Here is an 18,332-nt window from a genome sequence, read left to right on the forward strand (position 1 = left end):
ATAACTACAAGAGAGTCGCAATTCTTATGTGCAGAGAATCCAGTCATGCCTTATTTCTATGTGCTCCCCAAGGTACATAAACCCCAGAGACCTCCACTGGGGCGCCCCATAATATCGGGCATAGGGTCTTTGTTAGAACCTCTCTCCACTTTTGTTGACTGTTTCTTACAACCGTTGGTACACAAAATACCAACTTACTTGAAGGACACCAAATCAGTACTGAGAATGCTCCCAGAAGTGACCTTTGATTCAACACACGACCTGTTGGTTTCATTTGATGTAGAGAGCCTCTACACTTCAATTCCACAAACTGACACCTTGGAAGTTGTAGAGGCCCTACTTGATGCTCAGGATCTCATCTCTATAACACCTGTGAGTTTGATCATGACCCTTGCAACCATAGCCATGACCGAAAATTTCTTCATGTATGAGGATGCTGTGTACCTACAGATTAGCGGGACTAGCATGGGAAGCGTTTTTGCTCCTAGTCTCGCTAATCTGTACGTACACAGTTTTGAACAACATCATGTGCTCAATGAGATTAATCCTTTTCTTGGAAAAGTGCGTCTTTGGAAACGATACATCGACGACGTTCTGGTAGTGTGGCATGGCTCAAGGGATGATCTTAATGCATTTCATGCTTGGCTAAATGCAAGGAATCCCTTTCTCAAGTTCACTATGGAATTTAATAGTGAACAATTATCTTTTCTTGACTTGCTTATCACGGCTACTCCCACGGGTTTGCACACTGAGATATATCGCAAACCTATAGCTAAGAATTCACTATTGGAATACGAGAGTTTTCACCCGAGGGCACTTGTTAACAACTTGCCCTACGGACAATTCCTCCGTATTCAACGTAACTGTTCAACTAAAACCGCCTTTAAAGAACACTCTCAGTTGTTGGAGAAGCAGCTACTTGAGAAGGGATATCCGACTAAATTGGTGAGAGCATCCAAAAAACGTGCTGCAAATAACAATAGAGAGGGTCTACTTGAATTGCTACCCCCAAAGCCTCCAACCAACAGGTTAACCTGTGTGAACACTTTCAGTACAAGGTCCAATCAAATCAAAAAGATTGTGAAGAAGCATTGGGCAATATTAAACACGGATAGCGATACCACCCCTTTGCCTCCCCCTCTCTTTGCATTTAAACGTGGACGCAACATAAAAGATCAGTTGGTCCACACAAGACCTAAACAGATAGGTCCACGAGCAGTTGGAACTTTATGGGATATGCCAGAAGTCACAGGACACCATCCCTGTGGGAATTGTGTAGCGTGCCCCAAGACAAGTAAATCAACACAAATTGACATCGGCACAGGTCGCCCCTGGGAACAGCGGCGTTTTACAAATTGTAATAGCCAGAATGTCATTTATTTAATCACGTGTCCGTGCAATAAGCGTTATGTGGGCATGACTACCCGTAAAGTCAAGATAAGAATATCTGAACACCGTAGTTCCATTAGATGTAAAAAACAGACTACGAGGCTGACGGCTCACTACTTAGAAGTTGGCCATTCATCTACAGAACTCAAATGGACAGTGATAGAGCAGCCTACGATTCCATTGCATATCACTGACATAAGTGGGTTCCTGTTCAAAAAGGAACAGAGATGGGTATTCAAACTCAAAACTGACAAAGAAGGTCTTAATGAAGATATTCCTTGGGTGGCACTCAGATGATGTAGGTTCAACCTTATACTACTGTGGTTGATATATTGTGTAAGGAGCGATTTATTTATTCATTTGCCCACAATCCATGCAGTTATTTATTTAATCCTTGGATTTGTTTTTTTCCTTCAAATTATTGTAAGCTTTCCCCTCCAAGCCCGTTCTAGTAATTTACAACATGATAGACTCGCTGTAAGGGGATTTCTGTTTACACATAGCCGGTTTTGTTGAAAAAAACTCCAACTCCCATTGAACAATGCGCCTGAGCGCGCTCTCGTGACGTCACACGATCGCGCCGGTACACGGAGGGAACAGCAGAAACAAAAGGAGGGTTCGGGCACCTCGTCGGTACCTCCCACGACAGCCCAGAGGGACGCCCGGGGTAACGACGGACAGGTAGGCGTCCCGGACCTTCTTTTCCTTTCTTTGCTGGTTGTTTGTCCGCCATGTCCCATTCCTAACATAGCGGCAGTGAGTCTTAATTACTTACGCCCTGCAGCGTGACTCGGTTCGAGGCAGAGTCTGTTTCCTTGTTAGATGCCATGTTAATGACTCGGTTCCAGACTAGGCGTGGGCGGAAAATCCGTTCCGCTCGCGGATTTTGCGGATTTTCGGGAAATCCGCAATCCGCGAGATTTGCGAATTTCCCGCAAAATCCGCAAATCCGCGAGCAGCGGATTTTGCTCGCACTGCTCGCACTGTTCGCGTGAGTTCGCGCCCCGCGAATAAGTGCAAAATTGCAGAAATACGATTTTAGCAAAACTGAAAGTAACTACTTACCAGGTTCAAAAGTTCAGGCTCATCATTAGTAGCCATTTCCTGGAGTGCTTCCTGAGGGGCCCCTCCAGAGTTCAGTTGCCAGTTGAAACTAGTATGTGACCCTGCTCTGAACCTCAGAATAGTTACACATATGCCACAAAGGTCCTGAATTACAGCTAAGGGAGACAAGCAGGAGCCAGGCTGGAAGTTAAAATCCATTAATCAGCCCCTAATTCATTATTGTCAGTTGGGGCAGGGCAGGTGTTGTAACTAATTTTGCAACAATGAAAGCACTTAGCAAGTGCAAAAGATCACTAATCAGGGCGCACTAAGGGAGCAGGTGCCAGCTAAAAAAATATTCTGTGACACATGAATCAGCCCCAAATTAATTCAGGTCACTTGAGGCAGGGAAGGTGTGCTTTGCTTTGCCGAAAATAATGTACACTGGACAACCAGAGGGTGTGGTGATGAAACAGAGGGTGGCATGGGTGGGCCAGAGGGTGGCATGAGTAGTCAGAGAGTGGCAGTGGTGACAGAGAGTGGCAGTGATGAAGAAGAGTGTCCCAAACAGGCTGGACACGTAGAAACAACAAGTTCGCGAAACTTGCGACCCGACAGGTAAGTTCGCAATTTGCGAAAGTGTACAAAACCCTCGCGAACTGGCAGAAACACGGGCGAACACAAAAAAAAAAAAAATCCGCAAATTCGCGGGAATTCGCGGATTTTGCGGATTGCGAATCCGCAAATCCGCAAAATTCGCGAACGCGAGATCCGCAAAATTCGCTCATGCCTATTCCAGACAGACTCTGTTTCTGATGTTAGATGCAATGTTTGAAACGAGCTGGGCTTTATTAAAATGAGTAAGCCCTTGTTTCTCGGCATTATGATAACAACCAATGCCTGCTACGCTCTTTATGTGATGTTAGATGTAATGTTTGAAACGAGTTGGGCTTTATTAAGTGAGTAAGCTCTTGTTTTCTCGGCATTATGATAACAATTAATGCCTGCTACGCTCTTTATGTAACTCATACTGACACTGTGTGGTCTATAGGTGTTGCTGGAATAACGCGACACTCTGGTTGTTTTTAATCTCCTTTCTCATTGATTTCTTTCTCGCTACTTTTCAGAGCGGTGCCCTGTTTTACCTGCGCTGTATGCCAGGTGAGGTGGGACTTTCTCTCCTGCCCAATTGGTGAGTGAGCGACTATGAGTAATTTTGACCATGGTTGTCAGGACTATTTGGAATACTTTTGGTCCTGTCCTGACATATGATAGTGAATGTGTTAGACAAAAATACTTTTGCAGCACAGCACTTTGTCGTCATTAATGTTTCTTTGATCTTTGTTTTTCCCTTACTGGGTGCCTCTCGTCCAACTTGCCCTGGCAACTGACACCTAAGCCAGGAGAAGGACAGAATCACTGGATTGCAGGTGATATCTATTGTCTTCCCTTAGTTATATGTTGTTATATGTCTCTAAAGCAGTAGCATTTTGGTCCTGAAGAAGCAGCCGGATACTAAGTTGGTCTTGTCAGTCTGCAGAAACATGTCGACCTTTTTGTTCCATCAGTGGTTATTTGTTTAGACCACTTACGCACTTATGGTTTTATTTTAGGAGTGAAGTGATCCCTTAATAAATATATTTTTCACTTCCCTACCTAATTTTACAACTCACATTTCACCTTGCACACTGCACTTCACTTTTATAGCACTGCTTTCAGTCACTATACTACCTCGTTTTTTTTTCCCCCTCATCTCTAGTACTTTACAGGTGTGTCTAGGTTTTGAACAACTGACCAGTCCACTGTGAGTACTTTTGTCTCTGAGGTTGAAAGTTCCCAGATGATGAAGGGCGGAATCGTATGGTGACTGATGGGAATCTCTCTTCTGAAGAGTCGAAATGTTCCCATAGTTGTTTTCATGTTTGTAGTTTTTGTTGAGGTACTCAGGGTGGGTTTTACTTAGTTCTAATCAGTTCTGTTTGACTCCGTGCTACTCTTTTGTTGTAACTAATGACCTGTGTATCCAAGTCCCGCAAATATTGCATAATTCTTTTGGCTCTGGGCTTGGTACGAAGGCCATTAACATTCCAGGAGATACATTTTAGACTACCCATAATATACTAATAAAACTAGTAATGCCAATTGCAACCTTAAGTCGTTAAACAATTTCTGCTTAATTCCATCTCCTTTAACACTTCTTTCACTAATGAGGACATTTTTACATTTTTGCCATCACCCAACCCCAAACCGACCCCTGTGCCCCCCCCACCCACCACCGACCCCTTGAAAAACCCTTGTAATATCTAACCGGAACATATTCCAGTAGATAGTACCCCTCCTCAACCTCCCGCCAAGATGTACCCGCCACAACTCAAAGAGATAGGGGGAAAAAAAAGCAACAACCCTCAGTGAAGATGGATACATAGCTAAATAGCTAAGAAGGAGGATGAAAAAATGAGAAAAGAGGAAGTAGCAATAATATACAAAATCGAAATAGGGAAAAGCTGAGTTGAAGTTGACAAGAAAAAGATTCAACAATTTGAGTTTCGAAAAACACATTACAAACCATATTTGCTCTCTTTGCCCAGCTTCATCAAGAGCTCATCTGCTGCCTGTACCGATCTGATGTTAAACATCTTATTATTGTACATAATTTTTAAAGCAGCCGGGAACATAAGTTGGGCTGCTGCGCCTGAAGACCTAAAAGCCTCTAAACGCCTCCCAAATTCCCATTGTTTTTCCAAAGTCACTCTGCAGAGATCAGATCTAATTATGAACGTAAACCCCTTCCCGGCTAGTGATTTCTGCTTCAATGCCATATTGAGAATCTGCTCCTTCAACACATAAGTGTGAAAGTTAACAAGGATTTTACGCAGCGTAGACCTCTGAGGGTTCCGCCTAAAGGGATCCCTATGTACTCTTTGGATATCAGTGGCTAGCTCTTCAGTTGACTGCTCTAATCCTAGAGACTCCTTTAGGAGTGTAGTAATAAACAGCTTGATATCTGAGCCCTCTGACCCTTCTGGGACATTTAGGATGCGAATATTCTCCCGCCTGGTGTTGTTTTCCAACATCTCTATCCTTTCACTGAATGCCTGGTCTTCCTTGGTAAGTTTCTCTATATCGACCTTTGCTTGATCCAAGTGAGTCGAAAGTTCTGCTACCGTCTCTTCCCGGAACACCTCTTCTCATAGTAAGCCCGTCAATCTTACGGTCAATCTTATGGTCCAAGGATTCACAGTACTTTCTTATCTCAACCTGGTCTGCGGAGGATTCAGTAAAACCTTTCCGTATCTCCATTGTGAGAGCAGAAAACATTCCCAATAGGGAAGCTGCCGTTATGGAAGACTCACCCACACAATCCACTGTGTCAACATGAGCGGCAAGGCCATCAAGCTGCTCACTGCCCCTCTCCACCTCACACCATTCTCCAACAATGGCACCAGCGTCTACACCTTTTGAAGCTGCTAGGAGGTCTTCAGGAACTGCAACAGAAGACTGAACCTGTGAAGGACCCGGCTACGAAAAGCTGTGCTCTCCTGTCCCCGAAGGTGGAAATTCCATCCTTGCTTCCTGATTTACTTTAGGTCCCATGGGGGTTGTAAATCCGCCCCACCTTCATGGACAAAACTAGAAGTAGCAGGAATATCTGCCTCGACTACAGCCTCGGCCTCAGCCCCGACCCCAGCATCCATCAATGAGATCGGTAGAGGAGATAAAGTAGCTGGGACGGAGGTGGCGGGGGTAACTAAAGCAGTTGCCATAGTGAGATCCTCCGATAAGTGCAATGTTTGAGGAACTACTTTGAAATAAGAACGGAGCGATGGAGAGATTTTTGGCCCAGTAGTTAGTGCAGCCTTAAGGCCCTTACCCTTGCTCTTATTCCTTGAACGTTTGGACTTCACCTCAGTACTTAAAAAGGAAGATACATTTTTCTAGCCGGCACCTGAGGAACATTAACAGAACACTCACCTTTTCCTTCACTCTCTGATGAGGCTATTTTCTTCTTGCGGCCCCTCTTGCCGAGATTGATATAAGGGGTGTTTAACAGGGCTTCAACTGGGCTGCAATCTGCATCTGAGCCTGATGACACCGCAACAGGGATTAAGGGCATAGATTCAATAGCCCTACCACCTTCACAAGCCTCCAGCCCGTCCACTGTAGCAGCTGTTGATGAGAGTAGATGAGGTTGTGCCTGTGCCTTACTACCCGCTGCTTTGGCCGGAACGCTGCGTGTATTTGCGGCAAAAGATGATCTTCGAAACGGCTGCACCAGGCTCCGCAGCTGTCTTCCCCTCCTCAGCTCCAGCGCGGCTGACCAGAGCCGGAGTCGTGGCTGTAACCGGGACTCCTGCAATGCCTTGGCAACAGCAGACCGTGAGGCAGAGACAGATCTACGAGTCGACAAACAAGCCTGGCGTCCTCCGTCGTAGTCGACTGCAAGACATGGGCAAAGAAAGCGGACTGCACACTGAGGCACCTCCGGAGGAAAAACTCCACACTGCATACCAGCGAGATGAATCCCGAAATCCCAATATCTGAGCTAAAGGCTCCCTACACCCGAGCCGGATTCAGGGTCACTGTGAGTTCCCACGGCATAATCCCCCAATAATTATCAGCAAACTTAAAAATTTGGTGATCTTAGCGGGAGCTCGTCCCAGAGCACCGCGACTGTTAGCTAGCAGCCGCCATGTTTTCCATTTCGACTGTTTTTAAATTATCTCAAAATACAACAAAAATGTTATATATGACAAAATAAAATAAGACTTTATAGGGTGGCTCTTTTAGTGTCCTTCTGGACACATAATGATGCAGCCCATCCCCTGAAGATGCACTAACACCCACCTTACACCCATCCATCACAGGTGTCACCAGTCAGGTGACCTTAAGAATAAAGGGGCCCAGAAGCATGTGCCCTAGACCACTTCTCTACATGACTAGTTTCTGTGTCATTCATTAATCACCAATGAGCCAAGGCCCCGACGACACTACACTGTCGATGAGACATACTGTATCCAGCCTCTGCAGTGTCCTGAACATGCAGGCGGTTGCCTGTGATTGTGAGAGGTGTACACAACTGCAACCAGAAGAAGTAGACAAATCTCTAGCACTGAGAAGTCTCTGCAGAATAAATGGAAGGACGGTGCATGCTGTCGCATTAGAAAGAGAAGGAGTGTGACCTGCCGGTTCAAATTGGCAAACCTGATGATTAACCAAACCCATGAGGGACGATCAAGGGTGGCAAGTCCTGAAAGGCACCCTAGATAAGGTTTAAGCTGCTGATGGACTTCATCCTTCACCAGAAGCAAGCCACTGAGAGTAAAAAAAAGAGGACCTGGTGAAAGCATAGCAGAAGAACTTAGAAAAAGCCACAAGCACTCATGAACCGAGTCTCTGCCCATGCTTTTCAGCGTAACCGTCCAGACACACAGCTCACCAACCCAGAGCATTAAGGCTGAATAAAGCAGATGCCTTATTAAAGAAAAGATGTAAGCACCTGGCCACCATCACTTCCAGTTGGCCGTACTCCCCGCCAAGTACGATCCGGACCGGGGAATGAGTATGCGATTCGTACGGTAAAGGTCGCGTATGAGCAATTCATACACAGGACAACACTATCACATATGCACCGTACCCCTAAAATCAAGGGGTGTATGCATGGGGTGTACGCACTGTGCAACTACGGACCTTGGGGTGTACGAACCGTACCCCTACGGTCCATACATCTATGATCATAGGGTGTATGCGCGGTGACATACGCACCATACCCCTGAAATCCAGGGGTCTACGCACCGTACCCCGATGCACCGTACCCCTGCAATCATGGGGTGTATGCACCGTACTCGCGGTGGGTCAGTTTTGTACGCATTTTGAGGCAAAATCTGCTCGGGAAATAGATTATAAATGTCATTTGTCTGATATCGCTCTGTTCTACTTATTCCTATTAGAAGTCATTTTAAAATGTGCCGTTCTTACAGCAACCCAACCAGCTACACCACTCCCCAGTGATTAACAACCCTAGAACATATCACTACTATTCTTGCAAATTCGTGATTTTGTGAATACAAAAAAAGAAACTTGTGCAAAAATTTTAGTGAATACTATTTATTTTTTCTTCTTCGTATAATCAATACTTCCTTGATGTTATACCACATCTTTTGCAGAGATTCCATTTCTATTTGTAATTGAATAGTAGTATGTTAAATGGAGAAAATTGAATGTATAAAACTCCCTAATAATTGTATGACCTGAATAGGCTGCCACACTATTCGTGGAAAATATTCTATATGATAACCATCTGTTTCAAATAATATCTTTACCCTGGTTGCTGGAAGAATAAGGGTCTGTCTTGTTACGTGTATATATGATTGAACGTAGTCTTTATATATACCTAATATGATACTGGTTGAAAGATTTAAACTACTGAAACATTTCAAGGCTAACTCGTCAACAAAGCTGTATGTTTTGCAGTCGTTCGTAGCCTGACAATTTTATGTGTATTTATTGTATATATTTCTCCCTTCTGCATCCCAGCATTCTGCACAAAACTCATCCCCTATGCTTTCAAAAATGAATTCTTCTGTTATATGCAACACAGCGTTCTGTGATTCCTAAATGGAAGATCATTGAGGGGACAGATTTATTTCCACATTTGTACAATACAAAGAACAAGAGAAACGCATTCTATACCAAATAGGTATATGCTTTATGAAATAAAGTCATAAGGAGTTTTATTAGAGGAACAGAATTACTCCATTACGCTGCTATCACATTGTAACTACTTTATAGAAATGTAGCAAACCCACTCATTTTTATACGCATGCCAATATATTGCTTACAATGAGTTGTTAGTCATTTAAATATATAGCACAATTTTGCTGGAGCTTAAAACTGTTCAGTTTTTATTGCACAAAACTCATCTTTATGTGAAGCTCTATATTTTTCTAGTGCTGCACACTCAAACATAAGCATATATTAGTTGAAATATTTCTTTGCGGGATGGAAATCTTCAGAATGTAAAAGTACTACTCTTTTATTTTTGTTTTACACTTTTGCAACACAGAGGAACTTGCTGGATCTCCTCCTCTGTGCTAGGCCTATGCAAAATGTTAATTATAGCAGGAACATTTGTACAATAAACAATATTCGCAAATTTTTGCAGCCCAGCTGCAAAATCCCACAATTGTTTTCCAACTGGAGACAGGTGGGAATGGGGAATGTGTAATGGGAGAAATTTTCTCATAAAACCAGTCACTTGTTTATGTCTTACATGACATTTCATTATGAGATATACTCTCACGTTTAAATCCTAAGAGATGCTACAAAAATGTTGATTTATGAAATTGTGCATAATTCAACATAATTTCCACAATTTTGAGAAATTTATGAGAGCAAAATGTCACAGTTTTACAAAAGCCTTCAAAACACCCAATGTCAATAGCACCAGTGAATATGCAGCCTGAATAACCCCATCATATGATGCAGCACTGATTTTGAGTGCTAGAATTGTCCACTAACACATGAATGACAGCTACCAAACCACATGTGATTTATTTTTTCCATCTTGTAAGGATGAAACACTGAATCCAATAGCAACAAAAAATTGCAAGGCCGAAATGCTGTAGCAAGCTTAGTTTGATGGAAAAAGAGAGATTTAAAATATTTGTGGAAGAGGAAGACCTTCCACATCCAAGGCAAGGAAGCTAGCTAACAGTCCTAGACCGAGGTGTCCAGAAAAAGAGGAATGGAATGCTTTATGCATTTTTTTAGATCATACAGATACCTCACACATGACAACATGCAGAGCAAAATGCTCTTGTTGCTAGGAGGAATCAGTTTGATTTTAGGAAATTGTCAGCCATTTCTCTATAGAGTTCAATGCACAGTATCTTAAATGGGAGATGCCAAGTTTGATAGCCCAATATTGGTGACACACTGTTAAGTTGTTGTGATCCACTAATGTATAATTAACCACATTTTCAGTTGAATGACCTTGGATTAAGTGGTTTCGGGGAGATTTTCATAGCACTAAATGAAGATTTTATCCGTAGTCTAGACAAGCACCCATGTTCGCAGGTATTGAAAAAACATGACCCTCCTGACCAAAGGACAGAGGGGAATCTTCTAGAGATCATGACGTTTGAAGAATCAATCAGGCATAAATGCTAGTAGCTTAGGAGAGCCAGGAAAAGGTCAGGGTCATGTTTGATCCCTAGGATTTTGGCAATTTATTCAGATGTGGAGAAGCTACTCAATTTGAAAAACGCCAAAACCATGAACCCGAGACATGGTTCTTACCATGATTATGTAACAACAAAGGGAGAGGTAGGGAGAATCAGAGGCACTCTCTTAAACCCCAGTCAATTATCAAACAACAAAAAAAGAGAGGTCTGGTCAAGCACCTAGCTACCAGGGATATGGAGCAAACAGATAAGAGGGTTATTTTGATCACAGTCACTCTATCTGAGTAGGAAAGCCCTCACACACCGACCTGGTCAGTGTCATGCTTCATCATCGGGCCCCACCAAAGAGACCGAGTGTCTCTTCGGTGTGCTGCGACGCCAGAAAGACTGCGGAGCTGGTCGTGTGGGGAGGACGTGTTGTGGAAATTCTAAAATTAAAAGTGACTAACAGGGTATCAAAAAAACTTTTAATGAGTGATCCCTAAGACACGTGTAAGTGGTATATGTGTCTGAATTTAAAGGCCAAGGTTATTAGGATTTTGGATAAATTCAGCTAAATACCACAAATTCTAAAATTAATCAGTCAACATGTTTCTGCCTTCATTGTGGTATATATTCACCATGGCATTCGTCAGGACTATACCCCGGCGGTATGGACACTCTAATAGTCCACCCTGGCCTGGGGACGTGAAAGTGAAAAAAGGAAAAAGTGAAAAAAGTGCTTAAAAATTAGAAGAGCAAATGCTCATTCCAAAAAAACCCCAAATTCAGGGGTGTATCAGCACTTTTAAAACAGGGCGCTACTAGCACCATGGGTCTCGGGAGGAGGATTGGAGCGCGCTTGGCACATCGCCCTCAGCGCTCGCAATCCGCTTGTCAACCTGCAAGATTCTTCTAAACCGTCGGGGTCCGGTTTAGAGGAATCTTGCAGGTTGACAAGCGGATTGCGAGCGCTGAGGGCGATGTGCCAAGCGCGCTCCAATCCTCCTCCCGAGGCCCATGGTGCTAGTAGCGCCCTGTTTTAAAAGTGCTGATACACCCCTGAATTTGGGGTTTTTTTGGAATGAGCATTTGCTCTTCTAATTTTTAAGCACTTTTTTCACTTTTTCCTTTTTTCACTTTCACGTCCCCAGGCCAGGGTGGACTATTAGAGTGTCCATACCGCCGGGGTATAGTCCTGACGAATGCCATGGTGAATATATACCACAATGAAGGCAGAAACATGTTGACTGATTAATTTTAGAATTTGTGGTATTTAGCTGAATTTATCCAAAATCCTAATAACCTTGGCCTTTAAATTCAGACACATATACCACTTACACGTGTCTTAGGGATCACTCATTAAAAGTTTTTTTGATACCCTGTTAGTCACTTTTAATTTTAGAATTTCCACAACACGTCCTCCCCACACGACCAGCTCCGCAGTCTTTCTGGCGTCGCAGCACACCGAAGAGACACTCGGTCTCTTCGGTGGGGCCCGATGATGAAGCATGACACTGACCAGGTCGGTGTGTGAGGGCTTTCCTACTCAGATAGAGTGACTGTGATCAAAATAACCCTCTTATCTGTTTGCTCCATATCCCTGGTAGCTAGGTGCTTGACCAGACCTCTCTTACCATGATTATGCATAATTACAGCGATATCAAGATTCAAGTTCAGTCTTCTGCTCTCCTTCCGGTCCCTGATCTCACAAAAGAAACCCTTAGGAAGCACTTAGAAGCCACATTCACATGTTACCTTAAATATTTCTCAGCATGCTGCATGAGGCCCTCACACGTTAAACTAAATTAGGTGACACGCTCCCCAAACTGGTCACAGTGCTCTTCATTTGTGCCTCTATGCAATCAATGCCCTCCTCAAGCTACTAAGGCAAACTTCACTTTTTTTGGGCTTTTAAGTGACACGCCCATTACAGTCACTCCGGCTGTTCGCCTCCTCCTTCTCTCAATTCAAGGTGCTAGTGCAGCCGGTGCTCGTCCCGCGCTTCAGGCTTTTCCTCCACTTCTTCAAGTTGCTCTGGCCAGAATCGAGCCACAGCACACACATAGCCCCTTCAAAGCACAGCAGTCTCCTACACTGCCCCTACACTAACAGGCACACCCCCTCTCACGCATTGCGCACCACAAAAACCTGCCTTCCTTACTTAGATTCTTGTCACGGATCATGCAGGATGGTTTTGCGGTGCTTTTCCACACTTCCCAGCACTGCGCAGTTCGTGAGTAGTTACCATTTCCAGGGCTGCAGAGCGCTGCATGGCTCTGCCACCTCTCTCTGCCCATTCAACTTCATAAAGGGTTGTTCTTCTCTGGGGGCATTCCATACTCATTGCCATTGAAAAGGTCCTGCACCATTAGTTTCTTTATAAAACGTTTATTTCCAGTCAAGTACAAATGTGCGACCAATCCTGGCAAGACAGGACAGCAACTTCCAACCAGACAGCTGCTGCCAGACTTTGACTAACCCGATGACAGAGTAAACATTCCATTAATATGTGGCACCATTCAGTTAAGCTCGTTCAGCTTAAATTTAGTTCAAATATAAAACACCATGTGATGTTCAATATGTTTTTTTAACTTTCACAAACAAAATCCCAAAGTGGGATGGTGTTTTTGAAAATGAAAAAATACAATGCACCCTAGCCATGGGAATAATTTAGCAGTTTTGACTGCATCACAATGAAAAGATGCTGTTTATTTGCCACTGTCGGCGGACAAATGGCAAAACCTCTGATGGCCCTTACTCCGTCAGCCTCTGGAGGTGTATGTTTGTGGTGATAATCGGTCAGTCTCTGCCATCACCCTACTGAAGGTCTACCAGACTCTAGCCTAAATGAGGCAGGCGGACTTTCAATTTGGTGAAGAGGGAACACTGTTTAAACAGATTTCCCTTCTCCACCAAACTCTACATTGGGTCCCATATTATTTGAAAGAGTAGTATTGGCTGTGATCAAAATACCAAATGGTTAGTGGCACTGACAATTTATGACCCAAATGGATGTTGTTGACATTATTTCTTAGTTTCAGGACATGTGTGATAAAAGTGATTTGGCTTGGGGATACAGAAGAATTTTATATTTCATTAAAGTTAGTTGTTTATAAACATTATGTCTACTTTAGTCACGAGCTGTCTGTTTCAATGAGACACACTTTTCTTTCATTAATCCTTCACCACACTTCTCCTTAAGAAATTTATTAAAAGCAGTAATGATCGTGGGAGGAGGGGGCTGATTAAAGGCAATGGGACCATCCACTCATTATTTGGTACAAGTACTTATTTCTTATCATCAGATTTTGATTCAAATCATACAAGAGAAAGGAAGCAATAAGAGAAAGAAAAGAGCAGAGAAAAATATAAAATCAGGGAAAAATAGAGAAAGCAGGGATTAAGGAGAACAGACAAGAATGAGACAAAGTGGCAAGACGTGGGGGGAGGAAGAAATCATGAGCTTTAATCAAAACTAGTCAGCCTTAGTATGTGGCAACCCTGCTATTCCTTCAACGCCAGTGGCTGTCTATTGAGAAACATTAGTACCCGCACTTATTTATTTCTTTAGTTTCACAAATTAAGCACTGGACAAGTGTTTCCTCTTTAATTGTCCTTGTGCTGCTTCGTTTATTAGTGTACTCTCTCTTTCAGGTAAGCGATGACAACAGTTTAGTTGTGAAGTCAGATAAGGTCACTTAATTGTACTGGTGTTCTGAATAGGGAGTAAATTAACTTTGCAGTAATAACAACTAATGAAACAAACTGTTCAATACTGAGGGCCTTTAATGGCCAGCCACAGATGAGTAATGAAGAGCACTGGTGTAAACATTTCCAACTAAACCCTTTAAGATACCTAATTACAGTTTTTGTCTGTTAATGAGAAGCTTGAAAACCACAGGAAATCCCAAACGTGCAGAATGGAGACCAAAAAAGCAGAACTTCCAGCCAAGAAAATGAAAAACAATGACAGTGTATTCAATTATCTTCTGTAAAGCAGCTACCATGAACCCAAAAAAGGTACCCTATCATTATTTATATTTACTGCTACTTGACATCTTTAAGTAGGAACTGTTATGAAGATATAGCAAAGTCTGTCTCAATTTGTAAAGTGCAAAGTGTTTCGAAAACAGGAAAGTCTATGTTCCAGAATACATAGAAGTCTTTAGTTAACAGTCTCCATGGTTTTTTAAACAATTACATTTTAGTTTGATACCGTCCAGCCTTGTTTGCTTTTTTGCTATAAGCTATCATAGCAAGTACCTAAATCACATTACCATAATAATATGATGCAAATAGCTAGGTAAAACATAAAACCAAAATGGTTTGAGCTGTTGGCTATTTTGGTTATCATTTTAGGGACCCACTGACAGATTTGTAGTTATTTTAATGCAGCGTTTCCTCCTGTTACCAGCGTCATCAGAATTACAAAGTCCACCGATTTACTGCAGACCTGGTATGTTTCACTCCCAGTTATATGGTCTGCAAAAGGCAGATTAAATATTTGGATTTGAATTATCTACTCTCTACAATATTTCCTCATTTATACATGGACATTCAGGGTCCATCTTGAAATACCCATTATATCTGACCCCTGAGTTACTGGTAATCCTAGTTAATCAAGGAGGCAGATTTACCTGGAGGAATAGTGGGTAAGTCAAAATTAGGCCAATGATTTATTTTCATTTCAATATTACTTTTTTGATCAGACGCCCAAGAATTAACAAAAAAATGTAAGCTACTTTAAGAACAATGAAAATAAAAAGGTTGTGATCGTTAGACATATTTAAGATGAGTGATGTAATATGTGAGGTGATAAGCAAGGCGTGGGGGGGGCAAACGTTATATTTAGCTCAGTGAACTGTTGACTTCCAGTGTATATTTTCTTTTATGCCTATTCAATATTAATCCATGCCTCCACTTAAATCTTTGTTCTTCAAGTGAAGGTCTAGGTGTTTTTTTAATGTAAGCTAAAATCTTATTACAAAGCCGAACTTTAATGTCACTTTACTATAACCTTTGGTTTTTCAGTGAATTTCAAGGATTTTTTTTTAACATAAAGTAAGATCTGAACAACTTGCCACTCGATCACTTTAACCTTTGTTTTCCAGTGTATTTCTGTATTTTATCATATTCATACACCTATCCCACTGGGCAGAGCTTTTGGCTGTGTGCAGCAAGGGGTTGGCCACAGGGGCTTGCAGCTAGACATGCCCCAGGACTCCATAGGTAGCCAACCCTTCACTGTCCTCAGACTTCAGCCGTGCCTGATAAATAGTTGGCCATAGGACCTAGTCCATGGCCAGGCCCTGTGCCTAACCTACCATGGGGAGCACAGTGTGGGGTTGGAATATAGAGCCTGGCCTGCAACCAGGTCTCTCATCCAATCCTCCCTTCAGGTGTGTGCAATGTGTGGTCAGGCAAAAAGCCTGACCTGTAGCTAGGCCCTGCATCAATACTCCAATAGGCAGCCAATTTCAGTGTGCAAACCCTTTGTACATGTGAGGCAGTGGTTTTTCAAGAGGGCCAGGCCTGAGGCCATGCACAACATCCAAGTCCCCACTGGAGGCCAAGGCTCAACCACGCAATGTCTTTGGACGTGAGTGACGATATAGGCTGCAGTTCCTGACCTGCGGCCAGGCCCTGTGCCTATTGCCCACTAGGTATCCAAGGTCTTTAGCCATGTGTATTGACAGTTGGACATGGGGTCTCACCTGTGCCCAGGCACTACACCCAACCCATGCCAGTAGTTAACCATGCTGCTGCAAACAGCTTTAGCTGTATGCAGTGGTGGTTGGCCAAAAGGCATGGCCTGCAGCCAGACCCTGCTCCCAGCCCACTTCAGGTAGCCACCCTAGACACATTTTACCTCTGTGTGGCAGGAGCTGGCCAGAGGAGCAGCAAACTATCCTCTGTAGGTGGCCAACCTCCAAGTATGACTAACTCCATACATGACATTCCACAGAGTGTTACAGGGGGTTGGCTGAAGGGCCTAGCCTGGTGCCAGGACCCGTACAAAACAATCAGTGGGCCGTTGCCCAGCTACCAGATATACGTATTTTCTAGCCCCTTTCGGACCATCAATAGCACCTACACAAACACAAATCTCACCAATGGCTGAACGGATTTACACCAAATAATCATAGAATCAAACTTTCTGAGTAAAAATGTAACTTTCTGCTAAATTTGATGCAATATCTTTCAGCCATGTTTTCTCTATCGCTTCCCAAAATCTCCTATGATAATTAACATGGGAAAAAGATATTACCCCACCCCTCTTTTGATGGATCACTCCAAAACATCCAGGAAGGAGCTGAGTTGGATACATTTATTTGAGAAATGTAGGTGAAGACTCATCAAACAGCACATTGTGTAATTAATATATATGTGTTTGTGTGTGTCTATATATATGTATAATATGTATACACACACACATATATATATATTTATATATATTTCCTCAAACAAACGGTCCACAATCGGTGCGCTTGTGACACAGCTGGAGCTTGTGTCGAGGTTAGACCTAACCTTGCAACTTTCTTTCCCATCAAATAGTTCACAGCACTCCAGAAGTCGTCTTTTGCAAAAAGGGTTTAGTAAAGCATAAATTCCACCAACAAACGTTTCGACCAAGAAATGGTCTTGTCACGTTTTCGTGAGTCCATCTTTCCTTTCACTCTTTTATAGTGTCAGACTGTGTGCCCAAATATACTGCATTCTGGGACTTGTATTCTCACTTAGTCACAAGAGTCTTTTCATTTATTAAATCGCTTGTTGTTCCTTTTATCATCAATTATTTGTTGTTTTCTTGCACTGTTATTCATCCATATTTAGAGGAGAAATACTATTAATGGTGTACCTCAACCACTTAGTATTGTCTTCATTATTCTCCATGTGTTTGTTTTATTTGCTTTTCTTTATTGTTAACTTCATTGTGAACAAACTTTATTTAGGTATATGTCTAAGTAGAGTTCCACTCGCTTTTTCTTGATTTTCATTGTTTATTCAGATTTAAACATATATTCATTTCCATAGGAAAAGTATTTTTCATTTCTTAATACGTTTTGCGCCATTCCAGGAACCTCTATGAAACTTTCCTAAAAAATGTAATCCACTTTAGCACTTACATGGAAAGTTTCATGCTGATATGTATGTTGAGGGCCAAGAAAAAGGAGGGATCCCATAACTTTCATTGTGCAATTCAGTTCCAATAGTAAACTTTGATCTCCTATATAGGAAAAAAGATGGTTGAACGCTATTGCCCTTAATGTGGCAGAATGTTAGAGTTTTACTCAGAAAGCATGGTTTTCTTTATATAGTAAATCTGCTCAGCAGTTTATGAGAAATTAGTGTTTAAAAAGGTGCTGGGTGGGCAGAAAGGAGTTACACAGCAGATGAAAATGGGGATATCCGGACTGTTGGTGCCCAGATATACTCTGATTGGTCAGTTTAATGGGTTAGTTCAATCATGATTGGTTGGCTACAACGTAGTATGGTATGGTATCCTATCGTATGGTATATTAATTACATTTATATAGTAATTACTACTTCTGACAAGGCCTTGCAGCACACAACTCTGGGCAGCACACTAGTGCATTTTTAAGTGGTAATTGTTGGTTATTAGGATTAGTCTTGTACTTTTAAGGAGGAAACTATTCCAGGCATGTATTTCAGTTTCAGTTGTAGTAGGTGTAATTAATAGGAGTTAGGTGTGATATTTAGTGGGAGGGTGCC

Source organism: Lissotriton vulgaris, chromosome 10 (genome assembly GCF_964263255.1).
Source record: "Lissotriton vulgaris chromosome 10, aLisVul1.2, whole genome shotgun sequence".
Lineage (NCBI taxonomy): Eukaryota > Metazoa > Chordata > Amphibia > Caudata > Salamandridae > Lissotriton > Lissotriton vulgaris.